The sequence below is a fragment of the Camelus ferus genome, chromosome 2 (genome assembly GCF_009834535.1).
Source record: "Camelus ferus isolate YT-003-E chromosome 2, BCGSAC_Cfer_1.0, whole genome shotgun sequence".
NCBI classification, from domain to species: Eukaryota; Metazoa; Chordata; class Mammalia; order Artiodactyla; family Camelidae; genus Camelus; species Camelus ferus.
The window spans coordinates 76,332,533-76,347,801 of NC_045697.1; the positions used below are offsets into that span (position 1 = coordinate 76,332,533).

General features: G+C 43.7%; 1 long non-coding RNA gene across 2 annotated transcripts in view; it reads left to right on the top strand.

Annotated features, from left to right (window-relative positions):
- The window catches only part of LOC116657842, a 92,370-nt gene extending 81,761 nt beyond the window's left edge, over window positions 1–10,609 (top strand). For both annotated transcript variants that reach the window (XR_004312987.1, XR_004312985.1), the window contains exons 2-4: window positions 5,461–5,524; window positions 8,719–8,874; window positions 9,573–10,609. This is a non-coding gene — a long non-coding RNA (uncharacterized LOC116657842). The remainder of the gene's footprint in view (window positions 1–5,460; window positions 5,525–8,718; window positions 8,875–9,572) is intronic.
- The last annotated feature ends 4,660 nt before the right edge of the window (window positions 10,610–15,269 follow it).

Genomic DNA, 15,269 nt, shown 5'->3' on the forward strand with positions numbered 1-15,269 from the left:
AGAGCCCAGGCTCTCCAGATCTGCAGTCTCTTTGGTGAGAGGGTTTAGATTTAGAACGTCTGGATTGTATTCTATGAAAATCTCCACAGCCTTTCCTTTCAAAATTCATTTCAGTTGTCAAAAAAAGGGCGGGGTGGGGAGGGGGGAGTGATGGTGAGTCACTTTGAAATCATATAGCTTATTATTATCATCGTTTTTTTAAAAGCTTATTACTATAGTTTTTCTCCCAGGGGAGCTGAGTTGATTTATAACCCCACCTTCCTTATCTCAACATGTGGCTGAGTTCAGAAGGGAATTAAAATTGGGGGATTTTTTTTCCCTCCAGGAAAAACTGATAGAACATACCCCAACCTCATTTTCAAGTTGAGCAGGAACATTTTTAGGCCCTTGAATTGACTTCAAAAAATGCATATACAGCAACTAAGATCATGCCTCTCCCCAAATTTACATACTTGCCCTGAGCACTTTATAAGTGAGACCTACCTGGGGACAGTCTTCACCACTGCAGTATATGCTGGGTCCAGTGGAACTTCTCTGAGGCCAAGGATCCTCACCTGCTTTGTTCATTGTTGTACCCTAAGTCCCTAGAGCCATGCCTGGCTCATAGTAGGTGCTCAGTAAATATTTGTGATGTAGGTGAATGAACAGGGAAGTAACAGAGAGTGAGAGCTAGGAGCCAGGGCTTTGGGGCCAGAGAGACAGACCTGGGTTCTAACGGTAACCTTGCACTCATGAGCCTGGTGACGTGGCTTAGCCTGCTTGGCTGCAGCTTCGCCATCTGTAAAATGGGTGTAAGGACAGTGCCTACTGCTTCAGATTGTAGGGAGGCTTCCAAATATGTGAATTCTCCATACGTGGTTCATATTCTTACAAATCCTCCAGATGTGGGTGTGATGGTCCCCCTCGAGTCCAGAAACTTGGGGCCCATGAAATACGATCTGTCTTCCCAAACTGTGCTTCACATTAACACACAGAAAGTGACCCTCACCCTTGGTCAGGGAAAAGCCCCCTGTCTTCCTGGGCATTTCAGCAGCAGTGGGAGCAGCCTCTTCTGTGTCCCCGGCTCAGCTCGTATGGCTCCTGGACTAAGGGTCTGTGTCGTGTCATCCCAGGCACCGCAGAGAGAGAGGAAGAAACTGTCTTCAGCTTGGATGACTGATGGTCTGGGATTATTATTCTTCGGGTTCCAGGACACAGTGCTCCTATTATTTCCAGAGAGCTTTCATTTATTTTTTCAACATTGAAAGCTCATGCCAGTATGGTGGTCTGAAACCTCATGGCAGCATATATATGAGGCGATCGTATTCCATCCTTGGTTCCCTAAACAGGGTGCTACTGTTGCAGAAAGGAAGTTCCAGAGGTAACTATTCCCCGTGACTCTCATGTGGTCAGCGGAACTGTCTTATGCAAAGTAGGCTTTGAAAAGGTGTTTGCTGGCTGAGATGGAGGGGCTGCCGTTCCCAGCTGGCTTGTTTGTCCGTCCCGGCCAGTATCCTGCCTCTCACAGTGCCAACACCTGATATGCCAGGAGAAGACAGATCTTTCCTTTAGCTCCCTTTCCATGAACCAAGAGAAGCATCCTCCTCCCACCTCTTTGGCCCTTTCAGAATAGACTGAGGGAGGGAGGCGTGGGTATGGCAAAAATCGGAGGATGGAAAACCAGCGTGGCCCACACGTGCTGGGAGGGGAGGTCAGAAGGAGAGGACCATCTAATGACTTGGTCTGATGGGATCGGAGGTGCCGAGTGCCTGACAAGGCTGAGGTGGATTTTATAAATGAGTGAAGACGGCAAGTGTGAGGCAGAAATACTTAGAGAGGGATAGAGACTGGGGCAAACTGCAAAGGAAACCTCTCATCCAAAGGGGACAGCCACTCCTCAACTTCAGCTCACCGTGTATGGGAATTCAAGCCTAGTGTGGCAAGCTCCTTTGGTTTTTGAAGCAAATAATCCATTTTTTTCTGGGAAATCTCTGAGATTGTCAACATTAACAACATATGTATTATTAAGTGGTGTACGGACCGAAGAAAACACATCTCTAGGACTTTAGATTTCTCTGAGATGAGCATTCATTCTACAACAATTTGCTGAGTACTTAGGGTGTACCTGGCACAGTGCCCGGAGCAGCAGATATGAAAATGCAAAAGACATAGTTCATATTTTCAAATGTTTTGTTAAGTGAAGGAGAAAGGTACAGAAACAGATTAATAAATAGAAAGTCCTGGAATGGGGTGAGATGACAAAGATCAGCAGGACAGTAAAGGAAGGGACCATCTGAGTCTCCGAGGTAGGAGGTCGTCAGAATCCGTGAGGAGGGTTTTACCTGCTGGAAAGATGGGAGGGTGGATTAAGGGCCAGCACGGCAGAGGGGCTAGCGTTTCCACGGGCCAGTGTGCGGGACGTGCGCAGCACACTTGGGACACCAGGGGTGGGCTTGCTGGGCTGGAGTGTGGGGCAAATGGCAGGTGATGAGGCTGGCTCTGCCTGGGGCAGCCTGACTTTTCTGGGTCTCCAGTGGACCCAGAAATGTCAGAACACACTTCCACTTCCCCCCAGCTCTCACAGGGGCACCCCGGCAGCCTAAAGGACTGTTGGGGAACCCACGTGGATGGGTTCACCTTTATCCATGTGCAGCCCACATCTGCAGCCATCCTGTCTCTCCTCAGCGTTGCACCTCTCGTCCCATTGTCACCGTACCCATAACCGTCGGGGCGCTTCAACACCCACCCGTGCCCACATCTGTCTGCGGTTGTGGGAGAGTGCCGAATGGGGCGGCAGGACTTACACCAACAGCTAACATTCTAATGTCAGGTCATTGGTTATCTTGCCCCAGGCTTGAAAGCAATACACATCTGCCAAACTCATACGGAAGGCCTAAATAAATCTGTGGGTATGATTCGATTTTACTGGTCCTGTCTAATGAGAGGTTTGGCTTTTGGATTTTCAGTGTCTTGCCTCTGTCCCCCTACCCTGAGTTGTACAGGTCAGCAGACCACTGCCCTGATTGAAATAGATGGATATTGCCTATAATTAAAAAGAATATGAAAAGGAATATGTATATGTATATGTATGACTTAATCACTATGCTGTATGCCAGAAATTAACGCATTATAAATCAACTAAACTTCAAAAAAAAAATAAAAGACCAAATGAGCTAATATGAGGAAAACACTTAGTACCTGACACACAGTTCTAAGTGCTAGCTGTTGTTAATGGTAGTTTTATCATTTCTCATGGCCCCAAGTCAACGAAAAGAACAGGTGAATAAAGTTGTATCTTCAGGCCCACATCCTTCTCCAGCTCTGTATTCGAAATGTGCGATTTTTGCAGGCGGAATAGATCAGATGAAAAAGCTTAAGAAGCATTTTAGCATATAGGCACTGGTGAGTGTGGAATCTTTTTTCCTTCTTTGCATGAGCTGCTATGTGTAATTCTAGAATTTACTCTCAAATTGGTTAGAATAGGCTTCCTCTCTAGATTGAAGTAATAATAATCTCATTTGCCCCAACTCCAAAGCCCTTTGAAGTTAAACATTGAGAGGGAGGATGGCAGACCCACTCAGCAGAGATTAGATCTTGTTTTAAACCCTAGCTGCTCTGAGAATAATTTCCTTAATTAATATTCACCAGATATCATACACTTGAGACTGTATTTTCATGTAACCTACTTGCATATAATTGTTCTTCGCTAAGGCTCTTCGCTGCGTTTGTATCTTGCTTTTGTGTCAGTATTCAACGAGATCATTTCCATCTAAAAGCGGTGCTGAAGGGGGTGGGAGGCTCGCTGGGTCTCCCCTTCTGTGCGAGTGCAAGCGCACATGGACTTTCATCTCGTTTCTGAAGTTAATATTGTTCTGTGCTTATTCCCATTCTTAACTGGGTGCACATGGCTCCCAGCCCCCTCTCCCTTCTGGAATCAAGGCCTGGACGTTTTCAGGTGCTGCCCTCTCGTTGTCTCGTAACACGTGGCAAAGCGTCTATCAGGGCCCCTACTGCTTCTGTGGGCCCAAGGGTCTTCAAGTCTCCAAGGCCCACATCTGCCGTCAGTCACAGCCTCTAATGTTACCAGTGCCCATCCCGGTCGGACAGTCACATATCCCCATCTGCAGGGACCTCAGGTTATTCAAGAGTTGGCTTGCCCGCCGATCGGTGAAAGGGGCTAGAATGACCTGGAAAGAAATCTTTCTGCTTGTCGAATTTCAAAGCCTTGCAAGTATCGCATACGGCTCTGAGTAATCTGCAAAATTAAGTCTACCTTTTAAATACGTCTTTTAAGAGGTGTAAACAGATTTGCTCATTCAAAAGTCGGTTAGTCTTCTACATCTGCAAGCAAATGCCTCTGATAGTAAAAGAGCACCCCGCCACACACACACACTAACTGGCAGAAATATTTTTTTGCTTGTTTGTCTTGTTTTCCTAGATGTGGTACATAATTTTTTAAATAGTTAATAACAATTCTGTCATCAAATAATCATTGATTGAGCTAACTCTAAGGGCAAATCACATTTCCTAATATAAAGGTGCGAAATACTTGAATACTTACATACAATGTATATGTTATCATATATCTTAAATATACTATATATTACACATGTATATGCCATCTACAGAATGTCACTAGCCATCCGGCCCTACAAGGATGGAGTCAGTAACCCCTGCAGTCCCTGACCTTTAACACACCCTGAAAAGAGTTCAGGGCAGAGATCAAGAATGAGGTGCTCTGTGTTCTAGGAAAACTGGCAGAATAGGCCTTCAGATGGTTAGATATTTTCAGGAGAAAATTTTACGAACCCAAACTCTTGTACCTTCCCATACTTAGAAAAGCACTGAAGCTGTTAACAAAGATACCTGTTCCTCGTGACCAGCAGCAGCCTTCTACTGAGATGTGCGTGTGTTTGCTGGTGTGCCTTTGCTGAAATCACACATATACTGACCTCCCCCCTGACGTCTTTGGAACAGTTTCTCAGAACTGAGAGGCTGTCTCCCAGGCTCTGGTCCATGGTGAGACACTGAATAAACTCAATTCACAGCTTTTATGCTGTGCACTTTTTTAAAAAAGTCGACAGATGTATATTCATCTATCTGTCTGTCTGTCTGTCTATCATCTACTTATCTACATACATTTCCCTTCCAAGATCAATAACTGCAAGACCAGACTTCTTTAGTGCTGTTGGGTTATGAAGTCTTACATGGTAGGTATCAAATATTTTCAAGATTTTTTGCTTGTCTTATAATTTCTTGATTGCTAGGTTCACTTGGAGCATAATATCGCTAATAATTCCCTCTCTGAAATCATCACCCACCTAGGGGTTGCATGGGGGACGTGACCTAGAACTGTGTGCACTGGGCTGAAGCCCACTGCTGTCCAGGTTTGCCTTGGGCGCTGGCAAAGAGTCGCTACTCCTTGCTGCCCGGGCTCCTGAAGCTTCACTGCATTAAGCCCTGGCCCTTTCTCTGTGACAGGATCTCCTACTATTCGCCTGTGTGGCCACTAAAGTAATCCTCCACCATTCCCAGACCTGCCCAGGTAAGTGTTCAAGTATCATGTGCCAGACAGTTCACAAAATAAGAAAATACAAGCAACTGAAATGGAGGAACATTATTCATTCAGCCTCACTCAGCTGAGATTCAAAGTGTCACCAAGCAGATTGTCAAAGATTTAAAACTTGACAGCGTGGCATGGAGAAGAGTCTGAGGAGGGGACACTTTCCTATATTCCGGGGGAGAGTGGAATTGGTACAAGTCCAATGGAAAACGATATGGCAACATCGTTAGAATTATAACTGTACATGTGTTTTGACCAGCAATTCTAGCTCTAGGAATTTATCCTGTAGGTATGTTCTCACAGGAGCTAAATGATGTATTCAGATTTTTCATCGCAGCATCATTTGTGATGGAGGTTGGGATCAAGAGTAAGGGACTAGTTAAATAAACTGGAGGGCATCTGGCCAAACAACTGTAACGTGGCTACAGAAGAGAATGAAGAGGTGCTTTTCTGATCTGGAGGATCTTGAAGATATTCTTATAGGGGGAAAAAAGCAGAGGATAAGTGTGTGGGTTGAGTAGGGGACGGAATATAAATACATAATCACTTGTATGTACATAGAATATCACTGGAAGGATTCTCAGGGAAGTAATTACACTCGTTCCTGGGAGTGGGGGATGGTGCTGTTGGCTTTGGGGCTAGATTGGAAAAGAAACTGTCACTGTTTGCCCTTCTGTTACTTCTGGGTTTTGAAATATATGAAAGTTTTACCTACCAAAAATAGTAAGTGAAATAAAAATACAACCACCAAAATCATGCACACATCTTACATGTTCATTTCTCTGATGCACAATTACTTGAAATGTAGTAAAACTAGAGAAAATAGAGGAGAGAAATCAAAATTATTAAAGAACTTGAGGGAAATGGCTCTAAGAATTGGAATCATTTCGGAAAAAAAAAGAGGCCAGAGGAAGATTTAATAATAGTCCTGAAATACCAAGAAGTAAGTTGAGGGGACAAAAAGTTGCTGTTCTCCTGGGCTGAGTGTTACCATTAAAGTTTTGAATGAGAAAAATATAGATGTGAAACTCTAAAATGAAGTACCAGATCATCATGTGCAGATTCTCTAAAGGAAAAAAAAAATTAAGAATTGGCTCTACAGTTCTTGAACGCCTTCAGCCAGATTGAGGCTCAAAAGGAGTTAGGGTGTGTAGGTCAGGAAAAGGAAGTATTTGTAAGGAACTTTCCGTTCAAGGCAACTGTAGATACACTGTGATCCCCACTCACTTCAAGGTAGGGGTGCCTCCAACTTTGCTGGATTTTTCAGAGGGGCTGCCAGGAGATGGGTCAGAGGACAGGATGGACTTGGGTCTGGTCCTCGGGGAGATTTAGAGGAGAAGAGAAGGTTGGTGAATGGCTTTGATGGCAGACTCAGGAGTGTAATGCTGAGCTGGGAATTTCTCAGAGTGAAAAACACATGAGTGTCTTGCAGGGACTAGATGAGGACCACATCTAAGAGGAGGAATGCACTGTAACCTTCACAAATCCTGCACAAGAGGACTAGCCAGGCGAGTGAGAGGATCCCAGCTGCAAACCCACAGGGGAAGGCTGCAGAGGAGTTGCAAGAGGGCGGATCCAGGGATGGGAATCTTGGAAAGGGTGGGCGTCAATCATCTGCTAGTGTCAGAGAGTACAAAACCAGTGACCAAAGAAGGACTGTTCTGTCTGCTCTCCTGGCCTATCGTGCCCCACTGTCACCTAGCTAGCGTGAGTAGCTAGGAGCGGGAGAGGAGGTGGCAGAGAGGTGAGCAGAAGCCCCGTGCTGCTTCCCTCCCCTGAGGCCAGCAGCTTCAACCAGAGGCCTCAAGAATCAAGAAGAAGAAAGGGGGGGCACAGTCTGGTCTTCAATGGAAAACCCAAAAGTTGATTATCACCTTTGCCTGGATATGTTCTCTTTACTGTTTTGAGACTTGAGTGTGATTTGTTATTCCAGAATGAGCAGAAAAGCCACAGGGCCTGAGTCTTCATCAAGGGGCAGAGGAGTGGGTTTTAAAGAAGACAAGATTCAAGGAGACAGAAATTTTAAAGGACAGATAAGAATAAGGTCAAGTTTAGGTTCTCTGCCATGGGTCATGTATCCGGCACACTGGAGAGTGAGACATCAGCGCATGAAGGTGAGGTTTATTTTCACAAAACCAAGAGAAATTAACATAAAGTGCTGTGAGAGATCTGGAGGCAGATTGGATACTTTCTTGCTCTATAAATTTCTTGCTATAAAATTTGCTTTCTTGCTCTAAAATTTGCAAGATAGAAACTTGCTTCCTATGGAACGTTCTGGAACCTTTCTATTTTCTTTTTTTAAGGTATAACTTCACGAGTATGATTTTCTTTCTTTTTTTCTTTTTCCTTTCTTTCAGTTTTCTTTTTAAACAAGTATTTTTTTAAGCTGATTTATGAAAAATTTAAAGTGAAAATCGGAACAAGGAGGATAAAAATTTGGCCCAATTTGTGAAGATGGGATATATATATATACATATATATATATTGCAAAATCCTATTCTAAGCAGTGTGTGGAAAAGTCAGGAAGCAAAATGCTGGGGAGTGCTGCTCCAAGTTACCACAGAGGCAGGCTGTAGAATTATCCTGATTAGTTCAGAATAGTCCACAGATTTGTGACAGTTTTCTAAATGATAATTCCAATCAGTTGGGTCTAATGGCTGGCTCAGAAATAAAGGCAGAAAGCTGCAGTGTAGGACTCAAAAAAAAGCAAAGCTTTAAAATAAAAAGAGAAAAGTGACAGAGCAGAAGGAAGAAGGAAAGAGAGAAAGAAAGAAAAAAGAATGAAAGAAGGAAAGAAAGAAAGAAGGAAAGAAAGATGGGCTCCACACAGTAAAATATAAATTGTGAGCACCCTGGGTCCTAAATTTCATTTTGATGGTTGGTGTTACCTTATGAGACACTTGGATTTGCACTGTTGGTTTAAAATATTAATTAAGCTCTTCTGACTCAGTAATTCTGGGCCTCTAACACACAATCATTGTTCAGTTTTCCCTGTTATACATTAGAATGTACAGACACTATGATTTTATTTAGCCAATTTCAAGATTAAAGATTTCCTTAATTGTAGTCTTCCGTTAGTTCTTTGTAGTTGCTAAAACTGCATGTTTTATAGCTCAAGGGAAAACTTGTACTATTTGAGTCCCTGTTAAAAGTAAACCATGGGCTTCCGCTTCCAGGAAGATAGAGTAGACATGCTTCTCCCGATTCCTCCCACTGAGTACAGCTGGAACCCTCGGCGTTATATGTACAGCAGATGGAAGACGATGCTGAGAGGTGGGGAGACAGGAGGGCAAACCAGCTAAGGAGTTTGGGACCCCAGAAACAAGGCAGTGGTGAGTCCCTGGGTTTTCTTTCTGCCTCATATATCCTAGACTTGGAGCTGAAGAAGTCAGCAACTGGAAATACCAGTGGGCACAGACCAAAAAAAGCTCCAGCATAAGTTGCCTCTCTCTAAGCAGCAGACCGGGAATGGGCAGTGTAGCAGAACAGAAAACTTTTAGACAATAACTGCTCTGCTCCAGCCAAGAACCACGGGGGAGAAAACAATTGTGGCCCTCACCTCCTCCCACAGTAGTCTAGGCTGAATGGAGAGCCTAGGCGTCCACTCTCACCAAGCTATGATGAGGTGCCCTAACCCCTGTGCCAGAATGGTGCCAGGGAAGGCCAAGCGGGGAGTCAGGACTTTCTCCACTGCCCAGAGGTAGCAAGGCCACTACCCCAGTGCCGTCAGTGGAGCCCACGTGGAGAGCAGTAGGAGGCACTCCTGGCCCGCGCAGGCAGGGACCAGTGGAGGCCTAGTGAGGAGCATAGCTCCGCCCCTGCTCAGCAATAGCGAGGAGCACCCCAACTTGAGTGTCAGTAGAGGCCAAGAGGGAAAGCTGGATGTGTACCCCTGCCTCTTCTCCTGCCAGAGAGGGGTCATGGGCAGCTAAAATAGAGGTTTAAATAAGATCCAGTGTCTCATAATATAATGCCCTATATGTCTAGGTTTTAATAGAAAATCGCTATCTTTCTCCTCTGTCTTTAATAGAAAATCACTCCCTGTATCAAGCTCCAGGAAGATTTCAAACTGAATAAGAAAAGACAATCAATAGATGACAGCACTGAGATGACAGAGATTCAGACTTATCTGACCAGGTTTTAAAAGCACCGTCATAAAAATGCTTCGATGAGCGATTATGAACATGCTTAAATCAAAAGGGAAACAGAAACTCTCCAGAAGGAGAGAGAAAATACAAAATGAACCAAGTGGAGATTTAGAAATGAAAAATACAGTAGCCAACAACCACCACCAAACCCAATGGATAGGCTCAACAGCAGAATGGGGAGGACGGAGAAAGAAATGGTGAACTTAAAGATCAAATAATAGCAAGTATACAATCTGAACAGCAGAGCGAGAATAGACTGAAAAAGAAGAAGAAGAAGAAAAAAAAACCCAGCACTTCAAGGACCGGTAGAACTGTAAACAAAGATCTAATATTCTTGCCAGCAGCGTTCCAGAAGGAGAGGAGAAAAATGGTGGGGCTGAAAAAAACTTTTTTAAAAAAGGTGAAAACTTCCCAAATTTAGTAAAAGACATAAATCTGTAGACTCAAGAAGCCAAGTGAAACTCAAATAGAATCCCCAAAGAAACCCACACCAAGTCACATCGTCGTCAAACTTCTGAAAACAAAGCAAAGAAAGAACCTTGAAAACAGCCCAAGAGAAACAAAACGTTACCTCTAGTGAGTAGAAGAACAATTCCAGAGACAACCTTTAGATCCACCCATTATGAAATACAATTTTATTCTACGAAGTGTTTCTCAACTGCTGGATCTACCGTATGACCCAGCAATTACTCTTCTGGGCATTTATCCCAGAGATATGAAAACTTGTGTTCACATAAAAACCTGTACGTAAATGTTTATAGCAGCTTCATTTGTTAAAAACCCCAAACTGGAAGTAACTCAGATGTCTTTCTACAGGTAAATAGATTAACAAATGCTGGTATAACCATACCGTGGGACACCACTCAACAATTAAAAAAAAAAAAAGGACAAACTATTGATACACGCCTGGATGAATCTCCAGGGAATTATTCTGAGTGAAAAAAGCCAATCCTCAAATGTTATATACTGTATGATTCTATTTATATGACATTTGGAAATGACAAAATTATGCAAATGGAAAACACTGGTTGCCAGGGGTTTCTGAAGGGGTTGTCATGGAAGGGAAGTGGATGTAGTTATAAAAGGGCCACATGAGGGGTCCTTGTGGCTATGGAAATGTTCTGTCTCTTGACAGAGCTGGATGAATGTCAGCATGCCAGCTGCGATACTGTGTTATAGTTTTGTAAGATGTTACCATTGGGGGGAACTGGATAAAGGGTACACAGGATCTCTCAGTATTATCTCCTGTAACTGCACATGAATCTGCAATGCTCTCAAATAAAAAGTTTACTTAAAATCCAAATGTATTATGTCATATATGCGTGGTATATAAGCTCCCCAGATTCTGGTGGGCTGCACATCCAGCTTAACAGAGGTTACGTCTGGGGAGGTGGATGAGTGTCTCTGAGGGTTGGGGGAAATGAAGAGGACTCTTCCGTTTTATTCTCTTACGAATTGTGTGAAAATAAATTTCTTAACATGAACATGCATTGCTTTTCTAATGAAAGGAAACAAGTTAATAAAATTTTAGAAAATTAAACCACATTCACTTGTGATTACTTAAAGAGGATCTTCTCTGTAGTTCCCCATGTTAAAAAAAAAAGTTTCTTGGCACAAACATACCTGATATTTAGAAAATATATTAAGTTCAGTCTTTTACAGAAGGAAAAATTTTAACTTAGTCTTTCTAAAGAGAAACACACTGCAAAACTTTTAGCTCACAAGATCCACCTATCATGAAATATAATTTTATTCTACAAAGTGTTCTCAGCTATTTCAACACAATCTGACACAAAGGTGATTTAATATATTCCAGGGTCCTCTCTTGTTCACTAATGGTAGTGGAGGATACAGTCAACACACCAAGATTCCCATGGATTGCACTGCCAAGGCACTGGGTGCCAGCCGTCCCTGAGAAAACTAACCACTGGAAACAGCCACACTAAGGGGCAGGAATGGAAGCTGGTCAGTCATCCTGGTCCCAGGTGACCAGGAGACCCTGACTGTTCTCCTCTTAAGAGGATATTTGAACCGTGACAAAGACACATCTTAGATGGAGAGGTCATCCTGCTGATCCAGGAGAAATGAAGGAGATTAAATCAAGAATATTCTTGAATAGCTTTCTTCCAATGAACTCCAAATAATAAATTTACTGGTTACTGAACACCTACTATGTGCCAGGCACTGTACTCATTCCTAATTCTTCCAAAACATGTAAGATAAGAGTCACATGAGATTTAAAGATAAAGAAGAAACTGAGGCTCAGAAAGATGAAATAACCTGTCAAGATCACACAAGTGGTAAGACCAGGTCAGTATTTGAACCCAGGCCTGTCTGACATCAGAGCCCATGTTCCTTGTGTTCTCCAAAGCCACCGCTCATGCCAACGCAGCGGGACTTTGGGAGGTATGCTGTTGTATCACTGATAGAATAGATCACTAATATCCTTCAGTCTTTCCTCACCTGAGAATGTAACCAGCCTAGACAGCAATCTCCTCAGACTAGAAAACCTTGACTCTTCTTTTTCCCCATTTCCTTTGGCTGTGCTCTACCTTTGAAAACATACTGTCCCCAAATCACAGAATGTCAGAGCTGGAAAAAGCCCTGGAGAGCATCAGTTTCTTGGTAGAAATAGGCCTGTTAAGAAACCTGTAGACCTAAGATAGTGCTTACCTTACAAGCTTATGGTAGGAAACCAAAGTCAGAGAGGTACCTGATGTCCTCAAGACCGCGCAGCTAGCTAATGGCAGACAAGACGTGCACTTGGACACACCGAGCCCAAACACCAAGTGAACCTGTAATTGAGTGCAGGGTTTTGGAGAAAACTCCACCAAAGAATCCCGTTCAATGATGACTTTAACCACCAGATCCCTCATACTTTTCTCTGTAGGGTGTGTCTTACTTAATTTGAATGTCAAAGGGAGAAATACTCCACTGACTCCTGCTTTGCAATTCAGCATGCACTTACCCATCATCTTAATCATCACAGTAAATACTGCTGTTGGCTAGAGTAAGTGGTATTTTCATGACACGAGTCAACCAAGGTTAGTGAGATAAAGTGATCTGCTTGAGGTAACAGAGCCACCAAGTAGAACCATGACCCAAAGTTATCTCGTTCTCTAACACTAAGCTGCCAAATGGTAATTTTTAGATTGTTTTCAATACACCCTTTGTTCCGTATATTTCATTACGAAAACTTAGATATTTAAAATGAACATTTTTCTTACTATAAAAGTAATAAATGTTAATGGCAGAAAACTTAGAAAATAAAATAAGGCCAAAGAAAAGTCACATCTAATCTCATCTTCCAAAGAAGTCATCGTTACGATTTTGTATAAATCTTTCCAGTCATTTATCCGTGCCTGTATGTGCTAGAACAAAACAAAGACCAAATGGCATCACGGTGTGAGTGTTGTTTTAAGACTTTTTCCCTTTTTTTTATCATTAGACAGTAAACATTTTTCCGTGTACTTAGTATTCTTCCACATTATATTCAAAAGGGTCGTCATATTCTGTTGCATGAATGCACCGTAGCTTAACTAGTTAATGTCCTATTGTAAAACAACCAGTTGTGTGTAGTTTAGAGATTTTTTTGTTTTTGTTTTTTGCAGTTATTTGCCATGTTGTGGTGAACATCCTCGTAGTTAAATCTTTGCACGCATCCATGATAATTTTCTTTGAATAAATTCCTAGAACTGGATTAAAAAATTTTTTTTCGGTCAAAAGCCTTGCAGAACATTAAAGCTTATGAGATGTATTTGGACAGTCCAAATTAAAAGTTAAGGTTAATTTGGCATAAGATTTGCTTTAGCAAATTTTCATAGTATCTCTGAGCTTTTGCTAATTGCAATGTCTGTGGATTTTAATGCTAATTTTCTGTTCCTATTGTTTTACTCTTTAGTGAGTGCTCTAAAACATTCAGACCTGCAGAAGAAAACCAGAACCGAGTTATGCAGAGCTACAGTGTGAGATGTACCGTCCCAGACAGACCCTAGGTGCCGCCAGTGATGCCTGCCTCTAGTGTTCACGCCTTTGTGTGATCCTGTCCCACAGAATATGCCAAAGGTGAGGGGGTGTCATGCACATGATTACGTTATGCCATTTGAGACTCCCACTGGGCAGACTGGAGTTAGAGGCTCTCCTTGTGGGCTTAATGAAGTCAGTGGCCCCCTTGGAGCAGCCGGTGTAGCTCTCACCTGCCAGCAGCTCCAGGACCTGAGGAGGGCTTCCAGCGGACAGTGAGCCAGTGGCTGGGCCCTCAGTCGTACAGCCACAAGGAAGTGGAGTCAGAGTGAGCTCTGAGGTGGATGCTCCCCCAGTTGAGTCTCTAGATAAAAAACATAGCTCAAGATCCGACAAGAACCCAGCTAAGTCATGATCAGGCTCCTGACCCATGGTAACCAGAGAAAACAAATGTATGTTGTTTTATTTTATTTTATTATTTTATTGAAGTATGGTTGGTTTACAGTGTGTTCATTTCTGGTGTACAGCATAGTGATTCCTGTTATACACATACATGCATATATACTTTTTCTTCCCAGATAACTGACCCATCGACCTGCCTGAAACCAGTGAGCTTTTATGACTTTGGCTTTCAGCCTTTTAGCCCATTCTCAGCCGGGCCTTGAATCCCCTCCAAAGTAACCTTTTCCCCACAGGTGCATCCTATCCTTGTTGGCTGCTCCTCCCTGCCTGCCCCCTCTCCCCAGGCTCTGCTCTGTATTGAAGGGGCTGACCTTGCACAAGACACTTGCCAGGCTCCTGCCCCACATGCCTCATAGCTGGGAGAGGCCCATGGGGACACCAACCAAGAAGGTCCTGCTGTCTGTGCCTCCTTGGTGACACCAACTCCCAGAACAGCCCTCTCTGGTTCTGCCCTCCGCCAGGCTGTCTCTGCTCTCAAGCTTTAGGAACTGTCACCTCCTGTCTTTGTCCCCTAGGATCGGCAGTGGTTCCCAACTATTGGTAACTTCTGGTGTCTCTTTTCTATTTGGCTTCGTAGGTCCTCCAGCACCTGTGAAACCAATTCTCTGCATTACATTCCCTTTGCTGTAAACACTTGAAGTGGTTTCTCATTTCTCTGGTGACCGTGGCGATGCACCCACCACACCCCTGAGCCGCTGCCTCACTGTGCTCTGCACTAGGAGCATCAGCCTAGGACCTGGATAAGGTCAGGGCCATCAACACTGCATGTGTTGCATCAACAAATGATGGCGCTATGAGGGCTCCAGCAGCACCTTCTCATCGGGGCTCCTTGCCTGGTGTCAGGAGACACAGGAGTGGAGCAGGGCACCTGTGCTGGGGCGAGCATGATCCAGGGGCAGGGAACAGCCATATAAAAAATAGAGCCATGTGCTAACTACTACGAGAGGTATATTCCAGGTGGGAGGGAGCAAAGAGTCCGGTGGGGGAGGTGGTGGTTGTGGGAGGAGGAAGGGTGTTCCTTTCAGAGGGAACAGCCTATGCTAAGGGAGAGCATGGTAAGCTCAGTTATGAGTGAGGGTAGTCATGGAATCCAGCTCTCATGTTTGTTTTAACTCAGCAATAAATTCTTTATTCCAAAAATATCCTGCAGGAGT